Source organism: Myotis brandtii, unplaced genomic scaffold (assembly GCF_000412655.1).
Source record: "Myotis brandtii unplaced genomic scaffold, ASM41265v1 scaffold52, whole genome shotgun sequence".
Classification (NCBI taxonomy): Eukaryota; Metazoa; Chordata; class Mammalia; order Chiroptera; family Vespertilionidae; genus Myotis; species Myotis brandtii.
Genome location: NW_005369826.1, coordinates 514,154 through 539,700, shown reverse-complemented (window position 1 = coordinate 539,700; position 25,547 = coordinate 514,154).

Sequence of the window (25,547 nt, the reverse complement as noted above, 5' to 3'; positions counted from 1 at the left end):
AACTCTGAGTTCTGCATTTTAACAAGCCCTCTGTGTGCTCTGTTACACTCTAAAGTTTGATCATCACACATAGTGCAAGATATAGATGATGTATCAGAATCATACACTTGAAAGCAGTATAATCTTATTTACCAATGTCCCCCCAATAGACTTAATTTAAAAAATTTGATGATCTCTGACATAGCTGAAGTACCCAAAAAAAGGTAATAGAATAAACACAAAATAGTAAAACCAATGGCTCTATCACTGCCTTTTGTTTTATTTTGTTTAGAAAACAATTTTTCTAAAACATAGTATTTACCCAGGAAGTTCATTTTAATCTGCAGTAGAATTGATCAGGGTGCCTATCATTCAATTATATTTTTCCATTACCTATCAAAGATTTATGACTGCTTTTCCTCATCTTTTTTTTTCTTTTTTTAAAAATATATTTTATTGATTTTTTTACAGAGAGGAAGGTACAGGGATAGAGAGTTAGTAACATCACTGAGAGAGATGCATCGATCAGCTGCCTCCTGCACACCCCTACTGGGGATGTGCCTGCAACCAAGGTATATGCCCTTGACTGGAATCGAACCTGGGGCCCTTCAGTCCGCAGGCTCACACTCTATCCACTGAGCCAAACCGGCCAGGGCTCCTCATATTTCATTGTACACTTAAGTGATCATTAATTCCTTATATTCACTTTCACAAATTCTTGCAAGCAGCAGAGTGGCAGATTTCACGTGTGCTTTATTTATCTCACTGAGATAATCTATAATAATAAAAGCACAATATGCTAATTAGACCAGATGTCCTTCTGGATGAAGCCGGGGCTGCGAGGGCAGCCCGGGTCCCAGGTGCCAGAGGGAAGTCAGTGCTGGCAACTGGGAGAAGGAAGGCCTACTCTTGCAAGAATTTCCTGCATCGGGCCTCTAGTGTTACTATAATGATATCACTTATATGTTACATAATTAGATCTAATATCTCTAATGAGATACACCATGTTATTTGGAATCAGCTGCCCTATCATGGATAGCAAAGGACACTATGCTAAATTCTCCAAGATAATTTGGTCATTTCATGCAAATTATTTTCTCCTTCTTTCTTTAAAATTCTAGTTGTTTCTGGATGGATATTAACATTCCCAATAACTCAAAAGACTAAGGATGTCAGCTATCTTTCGCACAAAACATAGTGCATAACAATCATTTGCTGGGAGAATAAAGAGTCACTCAGTTAACAGAAAAAAACAAAACAAAACAGTTAACTGAGAATATAGACCAGGTTGCTCTAACATCCTTGCCTTTGTATATTTACTGCATATATTAAATTTTTATGATGCCATAGTTGAAGAAAGAACCTTTTTTATATGAAAGGTATATTTATTAAGAAAGAGCTACATGCATGCTGAAGAATGTAGTAATCATTTTTTTCAGTACCTTCTTATGTATGTTCAATAAATCTGAGGTGAAAATAAGTACATATGTATATATGAGGTTTGCTTCATTGGTTATTCACTCATATAAAAATACCTACATGCATTGTTAATATAGACAAATGAATACACAAGAGGCATATGTAGAAAAAGTGAACTGCATGGAGGCATAGCCACCAGTTTACATTCAATGCTATTCTCATCTCTCTGCTGACTATAAATACATAACTCTTTATCTAAACTGTATTTGCTTGTTAATGAAACCAGAGCATGCAGCATTTCACGAAAGTGTGGTGAATTAATGGCTAAGATTACCTCACCTCCCTACAATCTTCTGCGTCTGTACAGAAGAGGAAATGAAGGGAGACAAACTGAACTGGTACGCTCAGGGACTCCCTTGATTCTGCCTGTCACCGTTTTAAGCCGGCTCAAGGCCTCAGGGGAGTCTGTCTGGCTGTTCTAACCTTCCTCAGCCAGCCAGACGGTAACGGCTCACTGCTTTTATTCATTACCCTGAATGTAATGCACTAAATTTAACAAGTAACACACTCAGCGGGAATTTATTGGCCTTTTGCAGCATGATTGCAAGGTAGACTATGGATATGGATTCCAATTACTGTTGACACCCAGATAAGAAGAATAAAGCCTATATATAATTATTAATCAAAGTTGATATTTTAGGGAAATTAAAATACATACATACATGAATACATATCTTTATACTCCTATTGTGTAACCAGGTTGAAAGAACGCTCCTAGGTTACACAATAGGAGTATTCCAATTAAACATGTCAATAATAAAATAGTAACAATTTCCACATTAAAAGAGCTGTGTGGAGATGTACAGTAGAGAGAAGGTTAACAGATTCCAAACCTAGACTTGTGTATAATATGTAAATGGATGGTCAAATAAGCAGTAATCTTTAAATAAGGATTTAAGATTTTAATTAGAAACGAATTCATTTTAACATTGTTATTCTAGATAGTAACTATAGCTCTATTAAAATGTGGTAAGAGAGAGTGATTGTGAAAAAAAAATACAGTGTTATGCTTTCATATCTACATCACTGGAGTTACCTGATATGAAAATTAAATATTATGGGCATTTGGATATTTATGGTGAATCTTGAAGTCCCTGGTGTAAAAACATGGGAAGGATTAGAATTTTTACTGACTATGGGCAAGGATTTGTTATTTTTGTTTTATTCATAAAGGTCATAGAAATGCAATAAATGTAAAGGCACAGAAGAGAGAGAACAAAATTTTATGTACTGGACTGCATATGAATAAAAAATGTTGAAAAATATAACTTTTCCCACTATTCACCCAAATGACCAACTTAAATTATTGAAATAAGAGGCCATATGCATCACTGGTAAATGCTTGAACCCTCAAGCCTTGAGCCACTATTTCAATCTCTGACCTTGAGCCACTAAATCAATCTCTCTTAGCCTGTTGCTTTGCCTGTAAATACAGATAATTATAGTAGCTACCTCTGTATTAATACTTCAAAGGTGCTAAGAAACTAGATCTTAAATGTTCTCACCATACACAAAAAATCATAATTATGGGACCTCGTGGAGATGTTAGCTAGTGCTAAGGTGGGGCACATGCCTGGGTTGCGGGCTCCATCCCCAATAGAGGGTGGTAATTATACTGCAATACATAGATGTATCAAATCAACATGTTGTACACCTTTAGCTTGCACAATGTTAGATGTTAATTATGCCTCAATAAAATAATTCTGATAAATTATCTAATATAGTTCTGGACACAAAGTACACACTCAATCTAATTAGCAAATCTTCATATTTTATATTATTTTAATCTAATCAGTGTTGAAAATCATTAAACCAGAAAACAAATATCTTCATAATCTTTCTTTACACCTATATATGCTTCAATATAAATTTGAACTTAAGTTTTGAATTGGGAACAGGGACATTTTATTCCTGTATTGATTAGTTTGGACTTGAGAGTGTTAATTTTATGGCAAAGTTCTGTCATGTAACTGTGTGAAGTTAAACAAAGTGCATTTCTGATATTCAGTACGTTAACATATAACATTGGTCTAATGATACCTGCCTTTGAGGGCATATGATAACACTGGAGAAAACATATACATGTGTATATGTCTATGAAACTCATCACATGCCATGATATCATCCAAAAATGTAAATCTTTTTTATTAGGGATCTATGGATGAACCCTAGTATTTAGTCATCACTGAAATTCCACTTGGTATTTTTCATTATAAAATGAAAGGTGGAACATGTTAATTGGTCTTTTGAAGACCACAAAGTTAATAGCAAGAGCCTAAGATCAGCAATCATAAGTCAATGTTCTTTCTACTGGAGTAAACTCCTTCGATCACTGACAAAATGTGTGTGTGTGTGTGTGTGTGTGTGTGTGTGTGTGTGTGTGTGAAAAAGCCATGTACTCCTGATAGTTCTTGTACAGTTTGGATTTTAGACAGAGAGTGGGTAGGTGAAAATCATCTATGTTGTGCCATAAATTTTACTGTCTTTTCCTAAGAATGTCAGTAGGCTTATCTATTTGAGGCCTTAAATAATTGGAATACTGAGACAAAATTATCTTCAGAAGTAGAAAGAAGTACTTATATCTCAATGTCACCTATTCATGTTTTGAGATCAGTCTTCATAAGGCAAGAAAATCCTAAGAAAGCAGTTTAGTAACACAAAGTCCATCAACCTACAAGGAATCCAGCATAACAATGAAATGATTACTTAAACTGAAAACTATATATAACCAACACTACCAATCAAACCAATCAAAGACATATACATATATCATTGAATTCTGTCACTACTCCAGAATAGTTTTATTCCATAATACATAATATCCAGATATAAAAACTGTTCCTATAGCTTACAGATAAAGGCATAGTCTTCTGAATTAGAGAAACATGATCAATGTATGACTTTCAAAAATTAAGGAAGCAGAAATTACATCAAATAATACTTTAAGTCATGAATAAATGCTTACATTGAAAATATTTCATTCATTCATTTATTCACTCTCTTACTCATTCAACAATGATATATCAACTTCCTCCTCTTGGCCAGTTGGGAGCTAGCACTTAGGATACAGCATTGAATCAGATAGACAAGGTCACTGCCCACATAAGAGTAGAGAAAGATATGAAACAATCATATAATTACAATTTTAATGAGGGCATTGACTGCAATGGAAACTTAAATGAGGATTTAAATATGCTCTTGGGCAGGGGGCAGAAGGGTCTCATTTTGAAATAAGGTCACATATGCCAACTGATTGAGTTCTCACATCGACCCACTGAGATCAGTACTGTTACCATCATCCCATTCACAGATTGAGAACCTCAGGTGCCCTGACCAGTGTGGCTCAGTTGGTTAGGTGTCGTCCAGTGCACAGAAGGGTGGTGGGCTCGATCCTCAGTAGGGGGTGTGCAGGAGGCATCTGATCAATGTTTTTCTGCCTCTCTCCCTCTCCCTTCCTCCCTCTCTCAACACCAATAAAAATATTTTAAAAAGAGACTGAGGAAAAAGGCATTAAATATCTTAACAAATCATACAGCCAGTAAGGAGTAGAGCCAAGATTCAAACCCAGGCCATCTGGTTTTAGACTGCTCTTAACCACTGTGCTTCAGAGTTCATGTGCATTTGTGAGAGGATGGTGAAAACACACTGCAGGTAGAAGGAAAGGCTTGTGGGAAGGACATGGGATAGAGATGTAATTGATGCTCTACACCAGAGCAGCACTGTCCAATAGAAATGATAGCCACATATGTAATTTTAAAATTTCTAGTAGTTGTATAACAAAAAGTAAAAAGAAACAGGTGGGTATAGTACTCTGGAAAGATGATTTGGCAGTTTCTTATAATATGAAATATGCCAATACCATATGACCCAACAATTGGACTCAAGTATTTACCCTAGGTAAATGAAACCATATGTTCACAAAAATACCTGTACTGGGATGATTGTGGCAGTTTTATTCATAATAGCAAACACTCGAATCAACCCAGGCATCTTTCAATGGGTGAGTAGCTAAACAAAGTGTGGTACACCCACATCACGGAATGCTATTTAGCAAGAAAGAGGAATAGACTACTGATATATGCAATGACTCGGAACAATCTTCAGAGAATTGTGCTAAGGGAAGAAAGCCAATTCCTAAAGGACACACCCTGCATGATTCCATTTCCCTCACATTCTTGACCTGACAAAATTATGTAAATGAGGAACAGATTAGTGGTTGCTAGAGATTAGTGCCAAGGAGGGATGGAGCACAGGAGTGGGTAGATGTTGTTATAAAAATGTAACACAAGGGATCTTTGTGGTGAAGCAACAGTTTTGAATCTTGACATGGTGGTGGAAACATGTACCTACATATATGATAGAACTGAATAGAACTAAACACACACACACACACACACACACATATGAGTACAATTAAAACTTGGGAAATCGGGTAGTAATATTGTGATAATAGATTTGCAAGATATTACCATTGGACAAAACTGGATAAAGGGAACACAGGATTTCTCTTTCTTACAGCTGCATGGAAATCTAGAATTATCTCAAAATAAAAATGTTAAAAGGAAAGATGTTAAGTTTATTTTATTTTATTGAAGCAAATATATCCAACATGTTTTCAACATATCAAAGAGAATACTAATTATTGAGATTTTTACCTTTTTTTCATACTGTCCATATGAAAAAGTCACAGTCAGAGGTCTCAATAGCCACATATGGCTAATGGGCATCATATTGGGCAGCACAGGTAGGGAAATCAAAGACAGGAAGTGAAGACATAGGTTTAAGAGTAGGCAAGGGTCAGGTTGCAGAGATAGAGAGCGCGTGTAAAAAAGTGCAGTCTCTGCAATGGCCCACCAAGCCCATTGTTAGGGCCATTTCCCACTGTGTTCTCCCGCCAGCATCTCCTCAGCCACCCCTGGCTGGTCCTGGAAAATGCCAAGCATGCTCCAACCTCAAGAACCTTGCTTGCTCTTGCTGTTGTCTCTGCCTGGAACCCTCACCCAAGAATATCTCTCTGAGGTGCTCCCACACTTGGAATTGTCTCCGCTCAGATGTCTGCCAAAGGTTTTTCCTGCCCAACCTGCATTGCTCAGTGGTTGAGTGTCCACCTATGAATCAGGAGGTCATGGTTCAATTCCCAGTCAGGGTACATGCCCAGGTTGTAGGCTCAATCTCCAGTGTGGGGTGTGCAGGAGGCAGCCAATCATTGATTATCTCTCATCATTGCTGTTTTTATCTCTCACTCCCTTTCCCTTCCTTCTCTTTAATAAATAAAAATACTGTTAGAAAGTTCTTTCCTAATCTACTCCTATATAAGAGCAAATTCCACTCTTGGACACACTTTATCATGCACCCATTTCTGACAAGATAATTTTATTTATCTTCTGTTCCTGTATTTATGAATTTATTTACATTATGTTATGAAATTCACTTTTCTACCAAGTAAATTCATTTAGAAATTCTGAAAAGTGGTGTTTACTATTTCTGAAAGTGCTACCAGAGTCCTACAAATCCTCTGGAACTTCATGACCTATTACCTTCTTAGAGAAGCATTCTACAGCCACTCTAACCAGGATTGCTCTCTCCCATTGATTTCCATTATTGTACCAAATACATACCTTAATTTAACACCTACTTATATCAAAGATACTTGTGAACGTGTTCTCACTCCAGGAATGCAGAGATTGTCTTTTTCTCTCTCCGTTACTAGCATAGTGCTTTATACTTCCCAGTTGGACTCAGATAAATATTTGATGAATTGAATGAATCCTGTTTTGTTTTAATAATGTATGCATACCTCTAATCTAGAAGAGATGGTAGACAAACATTGTATAAGATACCTCCCAAACACAAATACAAAAGGAACTAATATTTATTAAACTTCTGTAATACATTAAAGATTTTACATGCGATCTCATTTGGTGCCCATACTATATGGAGTGTTATTATTAACTCTGTATCTATGAGGAAATAGCAGTTCAGAGAGAATCTGTAATTTTTACAAGGTCTAATGGCTGCTAAATGTCAGGACTCTCCCCATCTGCCCAACCCCCATGTCCAATGTATTATTTCACACTTTATGGTAGGGGTCAAATAATTCAGTATAGATATAGCTTTGGAGAAAAGTGTTATGAGGTATATATTTTGTTACCAAATTTACTCAAAGTTTCTGGGACTCAAAAGAGGGCATTGATAAATTAATAACTATCTAGAGAAATGCATCCAAGATATGTTAAGCTTCTAAAACTATATTTTATGTAAATAAAGGAATAGGAGTGTTCTTTCCAAGAGAATAGCAAATGATACTGCATGGGAAGGAATTAGGCTTACCCAAAAAAAGATAGGTCTGGCCTCTGTCCTTGGTTCCTAGGAGGTAACCTCTAAACCCTTGGAATTTCCCAACTGCTAGGAGTGTCTGTTATTCACAGTGAACCCTTTGGGTAACCTGGCAAATTAATCAATGTTGCCTATGTAATGAGGCATCAATAAAACCCCAGGTGCTGAAGCTCATGTGCGCTTCCTCTGTTGGCGATACTCCATGTGTAGTGATACACATCAATACTAGATGGGGAATATATCCTGAGGACAATGGAAGCTTCCCATTAGGAACCTTTCCAGACTCTGCACTTTGTCTCTTCCTTTGGCTGAGTTTGGGTATCATTTCCCTGCAATAACTGAAACTGTAAGTATAGTAGGTTTCAGTTAGTTCTGTGAGTCTTTCTAGTGAATTATCAAACCTGAGGGTAGATTTCTGAAGCCCTGAACTTGAAGTGGGTGTCAGAAGGGTGTTTTTGTATGTACTCTTTAATTTTGTAGCTGGACCCTAACTCCTTATAGTTGGACTCAAAAATCTTGGACAAAGTTGATGATCTATAAGACTATATGTTTCACTATGTATAGATGTACAGTAATAACAAAATCATTATAGGGGTCCTTAAAATGTATTATAAAATATTAAAAATTTGTGGGAAAGAGGGGCATGAAAATTGACTGCGAACATTCAAAGTATATAGACATATTTGGTATTGTTCCAGAGACAAAGTTTGGGTCAAATAAGAACAATCTTTCTAAAAATTAGAGCTAGTCAAATATGTCATTATGAAAGTAGTAAGTTCCCCATCTTTAAAAATGTTAAATCCTAGTGTACAATGATGTAAGCCAGATGTATTGCTAAGGAATTCCAGCCTCAGAGGAGAGGGTGGGTAATTTTTAAGATACTGTATCTTCAAACTATTTCTTAAAAATAGCAACCAATAAAGCCCAGCTTATGGTCTCTATTTCTTTAAAATAGCAACAAATAAAGCCAAATTTATGGTCTCTATTTCTGTAAAATAGCAAGTAATAAAGCCAAGATTACATGTCTATATTCTTACTTTGGGGGCAAACACATTTGGGAGAATAGACATGTAAAAATCCACATTTTATTTTGTAGATTTATGTAATTTTCTGAAAAAAAAAACATTTCCAATCCCTGATATGGAATGAGAAGAGATTCAAGAAACCTTAAAACTTGAAGAGAACTCATAAAGGTAATGTTGTCCTCAAGTCTAAGTAAGATATTTTCCAATGGTTTCAAAATAGAAGATGGATTTAATTATATGTTATTGAATAACTGGAGTATTTTATCCATGCTACCATAGCTTTAAACTAAAAGCCCCCATTCACATGGAAAATGAACTATAATTATGTACCTCCAATAAATATATAATGAATATATCCCTTCATATCTGGAAAGAAATATGATATTATCATAATGAGTTAACTATAAATAAAAAAAAAACAATTTTCCAGTTTTTTTAAATAAGAGGAATAAAAAAATGAAAGTCCGTAAACAATCACATACTTTTATTTTCATTCTCAAGAATACACACATACTTCTGTTTTTGAAAGACAATTGACATTTCATATCATGTATTTATGTTTTTGTCTCATCTATGCATTCCAGGATAGTGAATAGGAGTAGGCTGGAATGGTTCACATGTTTCACCACAGTTCTGATGCTTTTGATTGGTGTTCTCTGATATGAGTCACCACAACACAATGTTATTAAAATACTACTCATTCTTTTCTGAAAATAACCTAGGAATATTTTGGATTGGAGGTCGATATAGAACTTTGTATTTGTTCAAAGCCACTTCTCCTGGAATTTCTCTACATTTTAATTCAATTTTAGACACATGACTAGAATAATTCATTCTCATATTCACTAGGGTAGTGGTGCTCAAACTTGCTCAGTTAGTGCAATCACTGAAGATTAAGGTGCTCTTTTTGAAATATTGTGAAATAATGACATATTAAGTTCTTACATGAAGTATTTTATTCCCAGATTATGCTACTATAATATATACAGTTGACCCTTGAACAACACAGGTCTGAACTACATGGGTCCACTTTATATGTGGATTATTTTCAATAAATACACAATTGGCCTTGTGTATCCCTGGGTTTTGGGTTTTTAATTTATGGATTCAACAAATCATGGGTCAAAAACTGTGTTTTCAATCTGCAATTGGGAATCTGAGAATGTGAAAGGCTGACTGTATGCATTGTTCTGTGCCATATTATATAAGGAACTTGAGCATCTGCAGATTAGGGTGTCCATGGGGTCCTGAATCACCCATGGAAACCGAGGAATGACTATAGTTAAATCTTTAGGGAGTCAAAAATTATACCTGGATTTTTGACTGTTCAGGAGTCAGCACCTCTAGCCTTAGGATCAACTGTACTTATAAAAGCACAAACATCTTCCTATTCAGCCAGAATAAAGACAGGCTTTCTGTGTGTTTTTTAATGGGATGTACATGATACCATTTATGCAGGAATTTTGCTAATACAATAACAGAACTTGAATGAAACATTGCAGTCTAGTTCTCTCTTTACAGGAAATACCAGTAGAGAAACACATGGCTAATGACACTACAGGGAGGCAATGAGCATAATCCAGAATGACAAAGACACTAAAGAACAACTGACTCAGTTTCATCAACAAATAAACTGCAAAGAACTTAAAATAAAACCTATAGCTTCAAAAGGACTTTAGAAATATACCAATCAAATGCTGTATGTGGCCCATTTTTAAATTCTCATTCAAGAAAATTAACTGTACAAAAATGACACAATTAGGAATATTTACACATTTATGGATATTTTATATTAGAGAACTATAAGAATAATGCTACTATGCTTTAAAAAAACAGTACTCCACCTTTAGAGATACATACTGAAGTATTTATAGATGCATGCATTTTATATGTTGCATGGGCTTGCTTCAAAATAATCCAGGCATTTAGGAATGTGTGACTTGTGGGTATGAATGAAACCAGATTGGCCATATGTAAGAGAAGTTGAATAGTTGGGTATATATTGGCAGGAAAGGAATTCAGTATCTCAAAGTGATATCTGCACCCCCATGTTCATTGCATCATTATCTACAAAGCCAAGAGTTGCAAACAACTTAAGTGTTTGTCATTGGATCAATGGATAAAGAAAATGTGATATACACACTCACACAATGAAATGTTATTCAGCCATAAAATACAGGGAAATCCAGTCATTTGTGACATTCACAAACCTTGAGGGCATTATTATAAGTAAACCAAATTCATAGGAACAAATTATAGATGGCTTCCAGAGGTACGGGGGAAATGAGTGATGGTGCAAAGTATCAGTTATAAGATGAATAAATTTGGGAGCTATAATGTACAACATGGTGACTGTAGTTAACAATACTGTATAGTTCACCCTAAAGTTTCTAAGAAAGTAGATCTTAAATGTTCTCAACCTCAAAATAAAGTAACTGTAACTAAACTATTTGAGGTGATGAATGTATTAACTAACCTTATTGTTGTAATTTCTCAATATATTACACAATGTTATATGTCAAATACATCTTAATACAACTGGGGGGATATGTGAATTATCCTCTTCCCTCCCCCCAAAAAAGTTGAATACTTGAACTTCTATGTGTGATGAGTACACAGAGGTTCTTTATGCTATTCTCTAATTTGCATATATTTGGAATTTTCTGTAATAGAAGTTTTTAAAAAGAAAGTGATTATATAAAATATATTTTCATTAATATTAGTATAATCAGAAAACGTAGCAAAAAATAATCTGGAAGAATTCATTGAAACAGGAAATTCCACTCATTCAGTAATTGGGTGTTGAGGGGGGAGTTCTGACCAGAGTGTGGGCTGAAGTTTTCCACTTTTAAAATGAGTCTTCTAGGAAAGAGAGCCCTTAAGAAACAGAGCAGGATAACTGATATAAAACCAGCATATTTGAATTATGTGCCAGGAGAAGTGCAGAGAAAAAGATTAATATTAGGTTAAAAGGAATACCTTACCTTATTTCACAGACCAAAGACTGAGTCATACCTTTTATAGAAGTACAACTGTATAGATTGAAGGAAATGAGCAGAGGAGATTAGAAGGTAAGTAACTTTAAAAAGCAATTTTATAGTATTCAAATAGCAGATTTTAGCACTTTTCCTACTAATACATAGTAGTTAGACCTTCGCTGTGTATTAATCACTTTCAGGGTCTATACATATTTTTTCACTAATTTATTTCAGAAGGGATGTCCATTTTGGTGCCAAGTTACTTAAATCATTGTCCATATTTTGTTATTTCATTAGTGTTGTTCAACTGGGACTGTTTGTGGCCAAACAATATAAGATGTCCATGTTACTAATTCAATCTGACTGTTTGCCTCAAAATTTGAGTGAAACCTTTACCTTTTTGTTGGCCCATTCCTGGTCTTGAACTTGTTGGAGTGTGTTTGTTTGGATTTATAGTCAAAATGAACCCATTATTGCATCAATAATTGAACTATGCTCCTAAGATGCATTCTGTTTAACACTGAAGGGAAATAACACAGCTTGACCCCTGTGAAGTGTTGTGAAGAGCCGCAGTCAAGTGGAGCTTCTTTTATCCTGGCTGGAGCATGTGGTTGCTATCTTAACCTTGAGCTGGGCAGAGTCATGAATAGCTACATAAAATTCCTTTATCGCTGTTGCTTCAATGTTGAGAGGCCTTATTAACACAAAGGCATTACATTGGATTGAATCTGTAGCTAAACATTTCATTTGAGTGCTTACCATAACAAACTAAGAAGGGTATAGCTATTACTTACTGAGTATGTGTATGCTAACCAAATGCTGAGCTAAGGGCTTTGCATTCAGCATTACATTTATACACATTTTCATTCTTTTTTGACTTTCCAAGAGATCATCCAGGCACTTGCTCCCATCAAGACCACAAGCTTTCCTCCAGAATTAGCAACGGCAAGTGAGCAAACTTATTGCAGCTTTTAAGTGTGCATCCTGCTGTGGGTGTGAGCCAGCTCTGCAGATTCAGGAGACTCTTATGTCCATCTTTCTCAGCTCCAAGTTAAGTGACATCATACTGATAGTTAAAAATGGTCAGGGTGGGAGAATTTACCACCGAAATTAGCAATCGTCTTTTTTCCCCCCTAAAATGCCAGTTGTTAGACATTTACCAAGACACCACTGTATGTATCCCTCTTTCATTTTCCCAGAAGAAAACTTGTCACGGTGAGGATCTTACATGGCCCAGTTATTGCTACATCTGTAACAGTTAAGAGTTGATAACTGACTAACTGTGAACAAAAAAAGAGGAGAAAAGAGAAGAACCAGTCTCAGGAGAGTCCCACCCACTAGACCAGTGGTCGGCAAACTGCGGCTCGCAAGCCACATGTGGCTCTTTGGCCGCTTGAGTGTGGCCACAAAGTTTCAATCGCACTGTATGTGCGTGCCTGCACGTGGTATTTTGTGGAAGAGCCACACTCAAGAGGCCGCAGTTTGCCGACCACTGCACTAGACAATTGCCAATTTGGTTCTTTCTTTGAAGTACCATATAAGAGAGCCATAGATTTTGAGCATTGTTTCAATAACTTGGTAGGAGGAGAAATTGGGGAAAGACATCAGGGGTCAGCACACTATGTATGGCCTGGGTGCGAAATGTTGCTGATTTCCTCTCTTTATAAGTAACAATTTATTGGAACACAGCCACACCCACTTGTTTATGTGTTGTCTGTGGCTCTTGCGGACCACAGCAGAAGTGCTGAGTCACTGTGACATAGACTGTGTGGCCCACACAGCCAAAAATATATACTGTCTGGCCCTTTACAGAAAAAGTGTTCCATGAATGACTGGGATTGTGATGTGTTTGGTATAGGAGTCATGCTTTATTTTGAATTTTACTCATGCAACGGTGAGGTAGAAATAAGCTCAGTTTCCTTGTTTTACTTCAATCTGATGAAGAAAGCCACAGAAATACAAACTCTGTCCTTACTTTTCATTGTGTCTATTCATACATTTTCCTCATGTAGGGTAAGATTTCACTAATTATGACAGGAACACTCATAACTAGTCTCACAGAGGTTGGGCTACCCAGACCCCCTGCTGGGATCCCTTCATTTAATTATTCACTTATTTACTCATCCCACAAAAATTTATTCAAAGCTACTAGGGTCCCACCCTAGGTTCTAGGCACTAGGGGTACACTCATGAATAATCAAAGCTCCTGCAAATTGAGCTTATATTTTAGTGGAAAAGACATATACTTTTTTGCTTTTCTAATATGTCAAAGCGTGATAAGCACTATGAAGAAAACTTAAAGCAGAAATGTTGTTGGATAATAAATGAGGTGCTTTTTAAGATGTTTAGGGAAAGCCTCTTTGAGGAGGTGCCATTTCAGAAGAGACACCAGAATAAAGTAAAGGCGTGAGCCATGCCTTCCTGGCGGAGTGACTATCAAAGGCGAAGGTTCTCCATTGGGCATGTGCTTGGCTGGTTGAGGAAAGGCAAGGTGGAGAGTGTAAAGAGGGGAGTGATGATGTCTACATGGTAGGCAGGGGCAAGGTCATACAGGGTTTTATAAGCACAGTAGAGATTTTGTGTGTTATTCTAATTACACAGAAAACCACTGGGAAAGTGTCACTTCAATTGATTGGCATTTTTTATTAGTGTTCAATCTCCTGTGCATAGTAATGCTTATAGTGGGTAATAAGAAGGTTGAAGGTCAATTATCAGGCTCTTCCAAAAATGCAGGCAAGAGATGACAAGTATATGTAGGGTTTGGGGATGATTGGGAATCATGAGAAGTCAGTTAAAAGGAATTTGGATAGAAAATGTTTGTAGACTTCCTAAATGCTGTGCTAATTTAACCCTTACTACATAGAATAAAGAATAGGGAAAAATTCATACATTCATTCAATAAACACTTATTGATCATTAATAAGAGAACAACAGGCCTTATATACTTGAGACTAGAGATGAAAAGAAGCCCAGTTTAGTGGAAAATAACGGGTGACAACTTGGTTCCTCACATATCAGTTCTCCCTCTTAATTCATACAAATTCCCCCCATCCTGACCCTCTCCACTAAGTTCTCTGCATCCATGGGACACACTCAGGACATTTGAGGCTCCTGCCATTCAAGATGCTCTCTCATCTAGAGTTGACAATGGAAAGAGTAGATTAAAATAGAAGATATCTATGTGGTGCACATACACACACAGATAAAATGTGGTTCTAGTATACAACTGCTAAATCTTCTGTTTTTTCCTTTTACAAATTTGCCATATCTCTATGGGGATATGATTTTCCAGCCAATTAAGCTATGGAATTTCTTTAATTCGTGTTTTAATTATGGCAGTCTTAACTTTCCCTCACTCTTTTTTATCCTTTCATGGTAAGGTTTTAGGTAAAATACACTAACATTTCCACAAATTTCCTTGAATATCATTTGTATCGTTTGATGTAGAAAGACATATGCTCTCCTCTTAACCCCACAGCTCTCTGTGTTGCCCTGAGTATTGTGAATTTGGTATCTGTTCCAAAAGTTAGGCTTCTTTCTTTGTCCTAAACAAAGGGCAGATCTTTGCTGATTTTCCAAACCAGCAAGATTCAAGCCCTGAGTGAATATTAGGCCATTTTAGTAGAGTGATAACATTGGTCCTTCTGCTATGGACCTGCTCATGACTCCCAAGTAAGCTTTACATGTTGGCTAAAAATCTCGGGTTTATAAAGAGGAGAGGTAGGGGCATGAATCAATGGGCAGAGTTCTCAAAACTGGGAATAAGTGTACCAAGCTGATATTCACAAGAATGGGGTTTTTGAAAACGAAATACTGCGGAATCCAAAGTGCAACACTAAGATATTTTGCAGTAACTTAAAAATTATTACAGAAGCAGGGAAATGACACTATTTAGTTTCAAATATTATGTGTTCTATAAAAAATATCCACACAATGTTATTGATATATTTTTAATTTTGAAAATGCCCTAAGTGTACAACCTTGCCCATATTTTCCTTAGTGTTAGAATGAAGATGAAAAAATAAAATGGGACTTGGGAATCCTCTCCAAAGTGCGAGTGAGCTGCATTGGACTTCACCTCCCAAGCGAGGCTTAGGAGAGCTTGAGAAGGGTTAAAGTTTTGTCTGTGACACTGAAATTGAGGCCAGCTGTAGGTCATATTCACGTCCCAGTCACAGGAAAATGAACCTGTGAGACAGAACCTAATTATCTGCTAAACCAAAAGCCAGTCTCAGTTCAATAACTTACGACAGAGCTAGCAGCCAGATATAGTGTTACCATGGCAACGTTGGAAAAAGCTCCACTGCGGTTGAGAATAAGGAGGAAGGGAAGGAGACAGTAACCCTAAATGTGCTGTAGCCGTTTGATCTCGGACAAGTGGGTCTGTCTAGAAAACCAGGTTATTCAACACACGCCTACCATTGTCTATTCGCTTTAGTATCGACTACAATCCCCGAAAAGAAAAAATGCAATTACAATGTCTACTGGGCTTAAAAATACTCCACTAGTAAATGGCTAACTGGGAATTAATTTTAAAGAGAAAAACATATGCTTCCTCTCTCTCCTCCTCCATGCTATCCCCAAATACAGATAAAGTGGACACAAAGAACGGGAATTCTTGATACCTCATCCTCTTAATGAATGAGTTCTGTGTCCATGAAATTCACTGTCATCCTAATTTCCTCTTATTCCCAAATGCCGAGAAATTTTTGAGAGGAAACTACTGGGAATTAAGCAATAATATTTGCTTTTCTAAGTGGTAGAATTAGAATTGGAGAGAAGGGGAGAAATAATTTTTCTTTGTGAACTCTGCCTAGACTTTCAAGTGAAATAATTTCCTGGAATAGTGAGTTAAAAAGAATGAAACTTTAGAGCAAGATAAGCTCTGCTAGGTTGGTCATTTTTCTTCCTGCCAGTTAATTTTTGTAGTTCTTTCCAGAATAGCACTGGAATTCTGAATTTGGAAGACGATATGGCTTAAGCACATAGAAACTTCAGTAGCCACTTAGCCTGAGTACTGTAAAAACAGCATCTCATTAAAAATGTTTGCAGAAGAAACTAGAGCTTACCATACAGTTATATGCACTCAGAGGAGAAAATCAAAAGTAAATTCCCTCCTCTCTCTCTTTCTTTCTTTTTCTTTCTCTCGCTCTCTCTCTTCAACCCTTCCCAATGGAGACAAGTCATGTTAAAGCTTGTCAGTTACAATTACTGGATTTCAAGGTATTTGACAATTTTGATATGCTATTAATGAAGTAATAAGGCACATCTAATGCATAATGTTATCACTTGGGTTTGCTAACCAGTTGTAATGCCAAATTTTAACCACCTAGATATGCATAAATATATAGATATAGCAGTGTTTTTTATGTATAACTCATAAACACATTGGGTTTGGAATATGGAGAGGAAGAAATATGGAGAGGAAGGAATATGAAGATGAATAATATCCTTTTCATGTGCATGAATAACTTTGCAGTAATGCAAATGAGAAAACACAAAATGGAAAGTAGGTTTCTTTTAGCAGAAATATCACTAAGACTGCAGACTGAAATTTGGCAATATATTAGAGTAACTTATGATGTCTTTGAATTTTCTTTAAGATGTCACATCTTTTACAAACATTTTGCTCTATTGTGTTTTCAGTATATAATTATGTAACAATAGAAATCCACAACTTCAAATTATTTTAAACAACTGTAATGCATAAAAGAAAACTTTATAATTTTAAGAAGATAAAAGTGGGTGTGGGGAACAGGCACAAGGAACAGAAAAACATCAAAGGGCAAAATGAATTTTTTGATTAATTTCCAGGTAGAAGTAACTTAACCTCTGCTCTTGACCCTTACTTAATTCAAATAAATGGAAGCCAGAAAGTGTATCCCTTTCTAAGACAGATGTTTCAGAGATCTGATTATTAAAAGGGTCGTATTGGTTGCAAAGATGCCAACAATACATGGCAAAACACTGGATTCTGTTACTCCTAATATAAATAAGTTTTTCTCTTAATCTTTCCACTTGCGTGAATTAATTAGTTAGAAAAGAAAATGAAGCAATTTTATCAGAAAAGCATCTGAAGGAGCTATTGATTCAAATGCTTTTACATTTCAGCCTTATCACACATGATTAACTTGCAAATATGAGCTTAATAATGATGCAAAGCACCAGATTCCCCTGGATTCTCTGTTCCACTTGAATTCTCAGAAAAGATATTAGAAGTACTTAACAAATAAGTGATACTAATACTGTTTTTCTCACGATGTTCTTTTACCCAATGGTTTTGAAAAGATGTGCCATGATTTTACAGAGCACAGCCTTTCTAAACTATTCAATTACACATTTTCTATAGTATCTTTACTATTTTTTGGTGGGTAGGTGTGTTTGTAAATGCTTTTTCTAATTGTAATCCTAACATCTATCCAAAGTAAGGATCTTGCGAAGCAGATGCTCCATTCAGTATAAAGACATTGATTTGATAAATTAACATGAAACAAACGCAAGAAAATAAATTGTAGCTGAAACTAAGTTTTTAAATGAAAGCTAAACTTCCAGGTTAAAATAATCTGCTTGCCACATGGAAGATATTCAATGTGTTTGTTGACTGAGTGAATAAATAAAGGGGTGTGTCCCCTAAGGACCAAGACAGAAGAAGGAAAAGCAAAGCCTTGCTGATTACACCTCTATCCGTGGTTCTATCTAGCTGCTGTTGTGGATCCTCTGAAACTTCACAACATTCACCACCTGTTTCCAGCTCTCTCCTTGATGCATTTAAAAAACGAGGAAACATTTCCTGATCTCTCCTATGTCCCACTGAAGGACTTCCTTGGGGAAAGTGATGGGTTGAGGATTGGACTGGAAGAATACTTGTGTAGACTGTGGTTTTCCCCAGCTGCTATTCCTATAAGCATCTACAAAGCCAACTCCCTGTATGGTTCCAGGTGGCTGGGTATCTTAACCCTTCTTGGCCCTTATGTCTTCATACTAATGTAACAGGAATCTCTTACCCACTTCCTTCCCCCAGGAGTTGCAACACTAGGAGTAGAATACGTGATGCTTTTTATGTAAATCCAACTTGTTTCTCCTCCCTCTCACATTATAGGCTCCTCACTGACCACAACTTAGAAAGTTTCATGCTGTCCTGTGTGATGGGCAACTACCTCTACCTCATGTCCTAAAACCTTTTCTACTTTATGATTAACTTTTATATATTCTAGGATCCAGGTCTCTAGCATCAGGTTAATATTCTGGCCATGACCTTTAGGATACAAAAATAAAACCATTTCCCTTTTAAGAGCCTACCTCTTCCAAATAGCAACAGTTTGCTTTGAGCTTACTATACTCATTGTACATTTAAAAATATAGTCTAAGCCTTAAATCTTTTATTGACTGTGTTCTTGATTGTGTCTACCCTCTTACTAAAGCAATAAATGCCATTGATAACATGATCAGAGAAAAATAAAGCAACAAGCATAATTTGTGGAATTTGTTGAAATTTTCCAAATATTCCACTGTAGAGTTAATCACTTGGCTCTGTCAATTATATATTCTAAATATTTCATTAATCCCTCATTTTCTCTCCATTTCTACTGCCATCTCCTTCATTAAGGCCATATTTATCTGTCCCAATTACTATCCCAAGGGAATCATTAATCATAATTATATAAAGGTAGATTTGCCATAAGAATTCTAGTTATATTAAGAAGTAAAAGGCTAATAAGAAACTCAATTTACAGCTGTGAATAGACTAGTTAAACAAATTATACTCAAACAATAACATAATGAGCATATGCTGAAATGATAACATATAAGTAAGTGTTCATTTGGCATTTAACATTTATAAAGCAAGTTACAAATAATTATGAAAATAGTGTGTGTGAATGAGAGACAGAGAAAGGGAGAGAAAATATTTAGGCCCAGTGCATGAAATTCATGTGGTGGCGGGGGTGTCTCTGAGACCAGCCTGCACCCTCTCCAATCTGGGATCCCTCTCACAACCTGGAACCACTTGCTCCTAACTGCTCACCTGCCTGCTTGCCTGATCCCCCTAACTGCTCTCCCCTGATGGCCTAGACTTCTATCTACTAGAATGTCCTTAAGAATGATCTTGAAAACTACACAATTACCTCTAAATTTTCCATTCCTTGTTTGACATCTAGCTCTGGGTGGCACATTTCCACCTCGAGTCCACTATGCCTGCTATCAAAGTTCTATTAACTGAAACAGGAGTCAAGGGGGATCTGATGCTGATTCACAAAAGGATTATCATGATTCTCATTGTCCCAGTGTCAAATGTAATAAATAGTGTTATCTTCTTCTTTCTTCCTTGCCACAGTTTGCATCCACATGCAATTTATTCAGTCATTATATTCTCTTAATTATATAGTTACTAGAGGCCCGGTGCATAAAATTCATGCACTGGGTACAGGGGTCCTTTAGCTCTGCCTGTGCCCTCTCAGATGCCCTGCAATCTATCACCCCAAAGAGGTAGGCCCTGCCCATCCAGCCAGGGCTCCACAACGGATTGCTACCATAGAGGGAAGCCCAGGCTACCCCCCACAGCGCTGCTGTGAAATAGCCTGAGCCTCCTCTTTGGGGTGATCATGGAGACCCCAGATTGATCAATTGCCCCCCCACCTCGGCTGGTGGCCTGGACCTTCCTCTGCAGGGTGATCATGTGATCGATCATGCCCTGCAGAGGGAGGCCCTTCCCATACACTGCAGCCGACTGGTTGGTGGCCTGGGCCTCCCTCTGCAGGGCGATCAGGGGCGATGGCCAGGTCCCCAACTGATTGCATCACACTCGCCTTAGCTGGCCTGGCGCCAGTGGGTGTCATAGCGTGGTCGTCCAGAAGGTGGGCCGGATGGTCGTTCTGCTGTTCAGTTGTTCAGTTGATTTGCATATTACGCTTTTATTATTATAAATTACAGTTTTCACAGTTACCTCCTCCTTTTCACACTATCCTAAGTGGTCCTTAATGTTGGGGTGGTTTTAGCCTCCATTGAGAACCTTATAAAAATTACTAGACCATTTTCCCCAGACAAATAATTATTCACTCAAAATATTTTATGTAATGCTATGGGACTATGGAATTTTAAAAGGCTCGGGGTATGTAGATATCAGGTTAGAAATCCCTAGTTTACATTTCCTCTTTTGTTTCTTCCTGTGTCTAGTTATCTCTGATGTCTTCTTGTTTCAACATTCTCTACCCAGCGCTTTCTCAACTGGAGTATCATTCAATCATCTAAAAGTTATTACAAAATGCATCTCTGTGTGGGTAAAATGGGTGGTGTGTCTTCATAAGCCTTGTTGAGTAGTTCGGATACACCTCCTATATTGATGTTTTATGTTACATTGATGTCAGATTAATCTTGAATTTGACATTCTTGCATCTGCCCCAAACTTTTTAAAGGGTTCCCAGTGTCAACCACCCTGTAAAACTGCACATTTAGCAGAAGAGGCCCTGTGAGCATTGTAGGGCCTCCTCAGGCTGATCTCAGCTCACCTTTCTATAGTCATTTTATAAAATGTACCTAATCTCTCAATAAAATTGAATGACAAATGTAGTGCATCTTTTGTGCGCCTGCACATTTGTACATGTTGCAAATGCTGCCTGAAAGCCATCCCTTCCATCATTTCCTTCCGGTCTATCACAGACTAGCTGAATTCAGCCTCCTCTAGGGAATTTCCCTGATTCTCAACAATTCAAGTAAATACTTCATCTTGAATCCCCAAACCTTGTACTTACATATTCTTTCTGGATCTGTCACATCTTGGTAACTTTTAAAAAATTATCTTATTTTCTCATGAGAACACCATATTCCATGAAGAAAGAATTCTAACCTCACTTTCTACTTCTGACCTAGGGTCTTATTTTGTATAGATTATGAATGAATGGATGGATGAGTTGAAGGGTGAATAAAAAAATTTAAGGGTTGGATGTCTCTTGTTTTTAATTGTCTATGACTCCACTTGGTCATGGGGCATTGCAAAATAGGAATTTATCATTCAAAGAAGTGAGATTTGGGACAAAGATGAAAACTAATAATAAAAATGATAAAGAGAAATCACTGCCAGATATTGTTAATATTTCCATTTCTGAAAATCAGAGGTGATGCCCAAATTCTCTACAAGTAATTGTGTAGAGAAGATATAAGGCTTCATTGAGTTTAGATCACTCCTTTAAAGAGAACAAGTAAAAATACTAAGTAGAAGTTTCATCCACTCTATGGTTTTAAAGAAATTTTAATGTTCTCCTAAAGGTGGAAGACAACAAAGTAGGTTATTTAAAAAAACACATTCAATGTCAAGCCACTAAAATATCTAAAAAGAACTTTTCACACTAGTCAAGTGTGGAGTTATTTCTATGCCACTTGTGTTGAATGGTCAAAAAATTGAGGCGGATTTTAATGCCTGACCCATCTAACACAATTAAAAACATGCTATTTGTCATTGACTTTACAATACTAAACCTACTTTTTATGTGCAAGAATATAAAAGTAAAAGTACTTTTCAGAGGATTCCAACTTGAGACCTGCTTGATTGAAGTTCAAAATCATTCCATAAAAGGCATTATGTATTATTAGATAATCAAAGGTTAATCTATATATGTGTACAAGCTCATATTTTTAAATCACAGAACATTCTGCAACATTTTGCAAAACTGAAAAGCACTTGCTGCTCCTGCAATGTTTTTGAACTATTGATATGCCAATGTTTAAAAAAATCATTTTTTCTTATATAAATCTATTTTGCCATATTGATATTGAAGAAAGAATATGGTTTTACAGCTAAAGTTACAGTATAACACACAAACAATCCTCTGATGATCATGAACATTCCAAATAAGTTTCAGAAAAAGACACAGTAAAAGGCTTGAAGTAGTAACCCAAGATTTGTGAAATTAAATTGATTTCCATTCAAATCAGGTCTTTTACTCTTCTTCAAAATGTCAAGGTGTCAGCCTTGGCCATTAGGAGACTGTGATTTATAGTTGAGACTAAGCGATGGTACCAGCTGACTGTCTGGAGTCAGGATACAGTGTCTGGAAAGGCTGCCAATGACAGTCATCACTTTTATTAACCAATCAGAAAGACTTAACTAAAAATCCTACTCTTTTTCTTCCATTTTGATAAGGATATGATAAAATACAGTCTGGAAGATTTACTTTGTGGGAAATAAACAAGCATTGTGGAGAGAAGTAGGTGTTATATTTCTACAGACTAAATTAAAATATTGTTTATGGCGATGTATATTTAAGACATTTAGAAACACATATTCATAACAAGAGCATAAACAGATGTTCCAAATATGACAACTTATTTTAATGTACTGGAAACCACAGCATAATTTTGTAATCTGATTAATTAAGAAGAAGAATTGTGATGTTAAAATCAATTTTCAAACACTCTAAATTATATTTATAGCCACGTTCATCAGCATCACAAAAAACAGCAGAATGTTTTGTATCAGAATCATTAGTCATAGCAAATTAATCTTTTTATCTTTGAGGAAGATCCCTAAATAGTTCTGGATAGGAAAATGTTTAAAACTTCCCAGGTTATACCAGGATAAACAATATTGGTGGTAAAAGTGAAAAAGATATGAATTTGCTGTACCAGAATAGCATAAACATATGATGACTAAAGATAGTCATTGGATTACAGAATATAACCACTATCCCTTCTTTACTAAAATTCCATTTCTAATAATCCTAAATAATTTTTAAAATGTCCAATTACTAAGTGAGTCCTAAAGCTGGTTTTCCTGATATATGGCACATATTAAATGATCGTGGAAATTTTTAATAAAATGTGATGAATCTCCATGATACTTAAGGTTGAAATTTTTAGTTACAACGCTGTACAAAGTGCATTTGGGCTAAAGAACTTACTATTGCCTAGGTTGATAGACGCCACTAAGTTTACAAAGGCAAACATATTTGACAGGAGCCTGTAACATATTATGCTCAGTGATTTAGAAATTTGTAGTTGTTGTTTGGACACCCCCTTCCTTTTTTTTTTTTTTTGCCTGATTTGAAATTCTTTCACCTTCTGCCATTGACATTAACCTTCGTAGTTTAACCTTGTGTTGCTATGCTGCAGGGATGTCCAATTTGAGTTAACTCTTATCTGGACAGAGAAGGGGCTAAAACTCATAGCCAATAAGAATTTTCTGAGAAATTGAATCGATGTATTTTTCCTTCTGGAGTCACAAGCTCTAAGAATAATGCATGATGCATGTCTAGAGTTGCTAGTGACCATTTTTGCCAACACATAGAGAGAATGTGAGAATGAAGTCAACCACCTGAGAATAGAGTCAACACATTGGATATATTAAAAGGGATAGAGGAAGACAAACTGAGGCAGAAAGAGAGGGCAAAGGGAGCTGGAGAAGTAGAGGAAAAGGGAGAGAGGACCATGGTGGAAGAGGAGAAGAGAAGCAAGAAAAGGAGGACGAGGGAAGGGCGAGGGAGGAGATGATAGTATACACATAGCTTCCTTTTTGCTTAGTTTGAGTTCAGTTTTGATCTTTTTCTACAGAAATAATCTGATTAGTGCAGTGATTTAAACTAAAACAATTCTTTACTAGCCCTTTGACTCAAATTGTCCCCTGTGTGATGGTATCTAATGACATGCTAATTTTTTTTCATGAAAGTCACTTTAAAATAATTGTCCTTCATCATCTTTAGTTTATAAATCAGTTGTAAATTGGGAAAGTGAAAAGGAGAGAGATTCAATTCCATAAGATAACTAGTGGCAGGAATAGTGTTGGAATGCCAGTCTTCTACCTTCTTCTTCACTATTCAAGTACAATAGCGACAATGATGTAAAAGTCTAAAAATATATGTTTACTCTGCATATTAATTCTGAGAGAACAGCTTGATTAGAATGTTTTGGTCCATTGACTAATTAATGTAATTGCTACTTCATGAAACTTTGCATGATCAATATCACTATATTCAAGTTAACTTTAAAAAAATAAATAAAATGACGATTTATTTTTTATTTTTTAAAATATATTTTTATTGATTTCAGAGAGGAAGGGAGAGGGAGAGAGAGATAGAAACATCAATGGTGAGAGAGAATCATTGATTGGCTGCCTTAGACCTGCCCACACTGGGGATTGAACCTACAACATGGGCATGTGCCCTTGACCAGAATCAAACCCAGGATCCTTCAGTCAATGCTCTATCCACTGAGCAAAACCAGCTAGTGCATGATTTTCTTTTTTTAGAGGGGTAGACATCACATGCGTATACTCCATGTTTGTTCAGTTATTCTGGCAATATCAGTTTTATAATTTATAATTTTTAAGATTCATGGTCTATGTTTTTTAAAGACCTTTCTGTAGTATAGAAAATAATATGAAGGAAATTAAGGCACTACAAATTCTAACAATACCCCACCCATATCTTGTTGAAAGCCACTCAAAAGTATATAGGTAGGTTATCTCATCTACAACTAGAAAATAGGACAAACCACATAGTATGCTTATCTATCCTATATAATAATGATGTAATATGCAAATGGTCATTACGCTGTGAAGTGTAACAACCGACCACATAACAACCTGATCATGGATTAGCAGGAGGGTGGGGCAGCGAGCTACAAGTGGGCGGCAGAAAGCTATAGGAGGGGGCAGGGCAGCAAGCTATGAGGGGGAGCGGGGGGACAGAGGGAGCTACAGGAGGGTGGGGCAATGGGAAGAGAGCTACAGGAGGGCAGCAGCGAGCTACCATCTACAAGCGGG